The sequence below is a fragment of the Cibotium barometz genome, chromosome 2 (genome assembly GCF_041138505.1).
Source record: "Cibotium barometz isolate CiBa-2024 chromosome 2, ASM4113850v1, whole genome shotgun sequence".
In the NCBI taxonomy this organism is placed as follows: domain Eukaryota; kingdom Viridiplantae; phylum Streptophyta; class Polypodiopsida; order Cyatheales; family Cibotiaceae; genus Cibotium; species Cibotium barometz.
The window spans coordinates 3232562-3239458 of NC_141047.1; positions in this window are offsets into that span (position 1 = coordinate 3232562).

Here is a 6897-nt window from a genome sequence, read left to right on the forward strand (position 1 = left end):
TAGGTGCTTGCAAAAATTAAACTTGAGTCAAAAAACAGCTAGAAAAATGATTGTAGAGTTAGCCAGTGGGAAAGAAGTAGTATCTCGCCACTCTATAGGAAACCTTGATTTTGAGCTGGGTAATGAGCAAACTCATGGTCACTTTAGAGTCTTGCCACTAGGAATTTATGGTGGAATCCTTGGGATGGATTGGTTAATTGCAAACAAAGCTAGCATTCATTGTAACCAGGGGAGTATCACTTTTGAAAATGAGCATGGCCAAGTAATATCTGTTCAGGGGATCACAGGAAAACCTAAGTCTAGGGTAGTCAAGACAAAACATCTTCTCAAGGGAACACGTAAGGGTCAGCAAGTTTTCTTAGTCAAACTCAACAAAGTTATTGAACCTAGTATGGAGACAGAACCCTCTTGGCTCCAAGAATTCTCTGACATCTTCCCTGACGAGCTTACAGGGTTACCGCCTCCTCGAGAAGTCGACATGAAATCGAGGTGATCCCTGGAGCTCAACCCGTCTCAAAAACTCCCTATAAAATGTCCCTTCCTGAAGCCATTGAACTTAAGGAGTAACTTTCCCAACTCATTGAACAAGGATTTGTACACCCCAGTAGCTCTCCTTGGGGAGCACCTGTTCTTTTCCAAAAAAAGAAGGACGGGACTCTCCGCCTCTGCATAGATTATCGAGGGCTCAATCAAGTCACTGTCAAGAATAATTATCCTATCCCTCGCATCGATGAACTTCTTGACAGGCTTCATGGGGCCAAAGTCTTCTCAAAAATAGATTTGAGGTCTGGTTACTATCAGATCAAAGTCAAGGAAGCAGATATACCCAAAACAGCCTTCAATACCCGTTATGGCCACTATGAGTTTACTGTAATGTCATTCGGGTTAACCAATGCTCCTGCAACCTTCAACCGCCTAATGCAAGATATATTCCGTCCTTACCTGGATGAATTTGTGCTTGTTTTCTTTGATGACATCTTAATCTACTCCAAATCAATGGAAGAGCATGAGGAGCATGTACGTAGAGTTCTGCAATTGCTGCGCAGACACAAACTCTATGCCAAGAAGAGCAAATGTACCTTCTTTACTCATCGAATTGAGTATCTTGGATTCATCGTCTCCAAAGATGGCATCTCAGTAGACCCTGCCAAGGTCAAGGATATTCTAGAATGGCCACCCCCTAAATCAGTTCGTGAAATTCGTGGGTTCTTGGGAATCACGGGTTGGTATAGGATTTTTATCAAAGATTATGCCTTGGTAGCTGCACCCTTGATAGATCTTCTTAAGAAGGATTGCAAAATAGTGTGGTTGCCAATCCATCAAAACAGCTTTGATCAGCTGAAAGTCATTATTACTTCTGCTCCAGTCTTAAAGCTTCCTGATTTCTCCAAGGAATTTGAAGTGGTTACCGATGCTAGTAGTCTAGCACTTGGTGGTGTCTTAGGCCAAGAAGGAAGACCAGTCGCTTATACTTCCCGCAAGCTGAAGCAATATGAAGCAAACTATGCCACCCATGATTTGGAGCTCTTAGCAGCTGTTCATTGCCTCAAATTATGGAGACATTATCTCTTGGGAGGCAAATTCCAGCTTGTAACTGACCACAAAAGTCTAAAGTGGATCTTCACCCAGCCTAACCTCAACATGCGGCAAAGGAGATGGATTGAAATTCTACAAGAATATGATTTCGACATCAAATTCCGCCCTGGGAAAGATAATGTGGTAGCTGATGCACTTAGCCACAAATCTTTCTTGAATGAAATTTCAATGCCAAATAATCCCATACTGGTCAAGGTGGAAGAAGTCTTATCTCATGACCCAGATTATCAGAGGATGATAAAGCTAGTAGAAGAAGGGGGACATTTAGAGAAAGAGAAGAATCTAATCAAGGGATACTCCACTCATGAAGGAAGCCTCTACTTCAATCACAGGCTATGTATCCCTAAGGATCCTGCTTTAAAGAAACTAATCCTCTATGAAGCTCATGATAGCCCTGCTGCAGGACACCCAGGATATGCAAAAACATTAAATGCGGTAAGAAGGAGTTTTCATTGGGCAGGCTTGAAAAATGATGTGCTTCGGTACTTGAAACAATGTCTCTCATGCCAAAGGATCAAAGCTGAAAGGGTCAAGATGCCTGGAAAGCTTCAACCCTTAGATATTCCCCAAATGAAGTGGGAATGCATTAGTATGGATTTTGTCACAAGTCTCCCCACTGTTCAAGGAGGATATGACTCCATTCTAGTAGTAGTGGACTTACTTACCAAAGTAGCTCACCTTATACCAGCAAAGAAGACCTTCAAAGCTTCTGATGTTGCTCGAATATTCATCAAGGAAGTCCTCAAACTTCATGGTCTCCCAAAAAGGATAGTAAGTGATCGGGATTCTGACTTCACCTCAAAATTTTGGCAGTCTTTATTTCAAGCTCTGGGGACTCAACTTTGCTTTAGCACAGCTTATCATCCAGAGACCGATGGCCAGACTGAGAGAGTCAATCAAGTAATTGAAGACATTCTCAGAGCATACTGTGGACGGGAACCCAGAAGGTGGATTCAATACCTTCCTCTGGTAGAATTTGCCTACAATGCGTCTTATCATCAAAGCATAGGAATGTCACCATTCAAAGCACTCTATGGGCAAGAATGCTTGTCTCCTCTAAATTTCTCTGATCTGACCATAAGAGTTGAGGCATCCAGGAAAATGCTCGAAGAGATGGAGGAACAAACCAAGGCTATCCAAAAGGATATTAAAGCTGCCCAAGATCGACAAAAGCATTATGCTGACAACAAGAGGTCTGAAAGGATCTTCAAGGAAGGAGACAAAGTTCTTCTACGAGTGCGACCCAAACGAAGTTCTCTATCACTTGGGAAATATAAGAAGCTCAACCCTAGGTATTGTGGTCCTTATACAGTTATCAAGTGTCTAGGTAAAAGTGCCTATAAACTCCAACTCCCAGCCCATATCAAAGTCCATAATGTATTTCATGTAAGTTTGTTAAAGCCATATGTCCCCAATCTCGATCATATTCTTGATGATGAACAAGTTGTAATCCCTACTCAAGGAGTCCTTGAATTACAGCCCAGTAGCATCATAGATTCTAGGGAAAGGCAACTCCGAAATAGAACTCTGGTAGAACATCTAGTTCAGTGGAAAGATTACCCTGAAGAGGATGCAACTTGGGAAGATGAAGCTACACTCTTAAAGGATTATCCCCAATTCATGACGAGATGAGGACATCTCGATTTCTTTAAGGGGGGAAGGATGTAACGTACCCATCTTCACTAATAAAGAAATGTCCATGTAATTATGAGTTTTTATGGTATAAATATCAATGATTTTATTATTTGACTCATTTCTACTTAGAATCTTCAAATTTTGAGCCCAAATTTGGAATTTGCGTGCGATTTTACCCTAATATAGGATTTTACAGCATCCAAAACGGACACCGGATCAAGCCTATACACTAATTTCAATCATTTTAGTTAAAAAACGGCGACCTTTAAACCTTAATAAATGCACGACCGCACATCCGATTGACGAACGGTCTGAACCCCTGCGACCAGGAGAACCCCCGGACAAAAAAAAAATTCGCCCCCCGAGGCGGTCCGACATGCAAATCGAGGCGGGCGTCCCAAATTTGGGTACCCCGTCCCAAAATTTGGTCCGTACACACTTACTAGGGCGCCCGTACAATGGCCGCCCAAGAACCAAAGGACGGCCGCCCACTGTATGGTCCACGCGTACCCTTAGGGGTGGACACCCAGACCGGATAAGGTACATGCGTACCACTCCTTTCCCAGACAACCGATACCGTACCTTTCCCGTAGACCCATGCAGGCCACTAATCCATAGCCTTTGAAGGTACACCGTCCTTTCGTCCTTGCTTTGCGCAGCGCCCGCACCCTCACCCCTCAGCTATATAAACCCCCGGGGTGCTCCTCAATCGGCACGCATTTCTGTGTAGCGTATGCCCTGTTGTGCCGCCGTCCGTACCGCCGTAGCGTACTTGCTACAAGTACAGCCGCCCTTGCAGCCACCCCTCTCACACCCCCTCATTTGGCTCTTTTCAGATAAGCCAATTTTCCTCCATCCTCCTCTTGCTATGGGCCAGTGTCCTTAACTCTTCTCCCCCCCCGTGTGAATAGACTTACAGAGAGGCTTGCAGCAACCCTTCCCAGCCCTCTCCACGTTTTTGCCTTTTCCCTTAAGGACATCTCACAATCCCCCCCCCCCCCCCCCCACCATTTGCGTAGACTTTAGTAAGGGATTTTTGACTCAAGCGAGGGTTCGTGCGCCATATTCTTTTGCTCATACGGTGAGCAAACGAGCTCGGAATTCAGATCCGACCGAAGCGTTTCGATCGCAGCAGCGAGCTCTACAAGGCGACGCCTAAGATGGCCTCATCTCGAAGACGGCAAAATATTGCCTCAAGAGGGGCACGTAACAACGAGATGGAGGGAGATGCGCCCAATGCGGCTCCAGTCCTCCCTTTTCAAGCCCCTCAAGGAAACGGTGGCCAGGTTAGCTTGGTTAATTTTCAAAAGAAGAGATTTTTCCTTAAATTAGTATTAATGAATGGTGTCTTTTTCTTTTAAAATGAGGACATAAAAATTATATGAAGTAACGACTTATGTGATGTTGTATTCGATAAGTTGCGTTGAAATTGTTTTCTTCATTGTGAATGCTATATTTAGAAAATTGCATTGAAGTTGTTATCTTTAGAATTCAAGATTTTTTTTTGGCTTCAATGCTAACTCCGTTCCGTGCTTGTGTAGCCGGGCGGCATCGTTAGCAAAGCCCGGGGATAGCCCAAGGTATCCCTCATACCTTTGGGAGAATAAGGATCGCCGATTGAGGCGAGAGATTATGAGGCTGCCTAGTTCTGAGGGCCCAGGCTAGTGCGGTAAATAAGCCCACCCTAGTGTGCAGACATCCCTTTGAGGGGCGGGAGGATCGAGCGATGGAGCCTGAGAGGGCGACAGGCCGGCTTGAGTCCTCGCCCGGCCGACGATGAGGTGTATGGTCCCGTAGGGTTTTGCCCAGCATGTAGAGGCTGGAAGGCCGAATTCTAGATCATCGGCAGAATAAGAATAAGAGAGCCAGTTTGGCTTGTATGGAATTGGTTCATGTATAAACTTTTTATATAATTACATCTTGTCTTTGGTATGATTGTATTGTGTAAGAAGGCTGTTTTAACAAACCTTGTGAAGAAGGGCCCTAATTAAGGAATATGTTTATTTATGTCAAACAGTGTGGTAGTATTAATTAGAAAACAAATTGATGCGTGAATAGGGTGGAAAGTGGGAGGATGGAATGCCCTGACGGCACCATCCTACGAACGGGTGGACCCGATTAGTCAGGTAGCTTTCCAACAGATTAAGTGAAAGCCCTACGTTAGATAGTTAGGTTCTTGGGCAACTCTATTCTAGAAAACTAGGTCAGCGGCTGTGCCTTGCATAAGATGAGGAAAAAAGCGTTGTCTCTAGATATCAAGTCTAGTAGTTGCCCAATTTATGATCAATTGCCCTATGGGTGATTTGATGTTTAGGGAATCACGCTCCCCCTGCGGGATAGAGCTAGGTCATACCTATGAATCGTATCCTTGAATCTCTACAGGGTCAAGGTGTCAATGAATAGGAAATTTTTCCCAAGATAAGACTTAGCGGACTATCTTAAGTGTTTCTCCCAATTTTAAAAGGGAGGAACCTTACAGGGGAGCAGTTTTACACATGGCAGACAAAAACCATGTATCTGCTCATGAGGAAAAATCTGTGGGGGCTAGTTGAGGGAAGAGATGAATGCAAAGAGGTGAGAGGGAAAAATGAGTGGAAGAGGAGGATTGAAAAAGCATTGGGACTTATCGCACTCAGTTTAAATGATAAAATCATTCATCACATCACAAGGATATAGTGGGCAAAAGATGCATTGGATGAACTCAAAAAATTATTTGGAACACAAGCAGAAAATTCAAAGATAAATCTGTTAATACAATTCTAGAAATTAGACATGAAGGAAAGTGAATCTTTAATCACACACTTGAACATATATAAAAGCATTAAGCAACAACTGGCAGCTATTGGCAAAAAGACAGAAGATGATGAGGCACTAACAGTGCTTTCGAAGAGTGTGGACAAAGGTGAATATGAAAACATTGTAGCAACACTAAAGAATGTACCTGAATTGAAGCTAAAAAAGATAGAAGGAGCTCTACTAGAGCAAGAGACCAGAGGCAAAGAGAAGAAATGGCTAGACTCAACAGCAGGAGAAAAAAAAGCATTCTTCACCTGAGGAGGATTCTCTCGAGGACGAGGACGAGAAAGAGGTAGAGTACGAGGAAGGACCATCACTTGCCAAAACTGTGGAAAAGCTAGGACACATGGCAAGAGACTGATACAGCAAACCCAGTGGAGAAGAAACGACATCAACAAACTTCATGGAGGCTCCTAAGGAAGTGGAGTCAGATCATCTTTTCTGAGCGAGAGAGAGAGAGAGAGAGAGAGAGAGAGAGAGAGAGAGAGAGAGAGAGAGAGAGAGAGAGAGAGAGAGAGAGAGAGAGAGAGAGAGAGAGAGAGAGAAACCCTACAACCGAATGTAACCTGCCCCAACAAAGTAAAACCACCTCTCAGCCCACTGATGATGTCGGCCATGTGGTAGATGTATGTATGAGCACTTTGGTCAAGGTCACGGGCACTTGTAGTAGCCTTGGACACATAGAGAGAGAGAGAGTGTCAAGGACTATGAGTTTAGGGACTTGAGGCACTGGTCGCGGACTATCAAGTAAGAGGGAAACTTGGTATAGGGTCTAGGTGTGCTAGGAGTATTCACTTGAGGGGAGGTGTTGACATATACAAGTCAATAGGCTGTAAAAGAGAATCTATAAATGTGAGAGAGCCTGTGAAA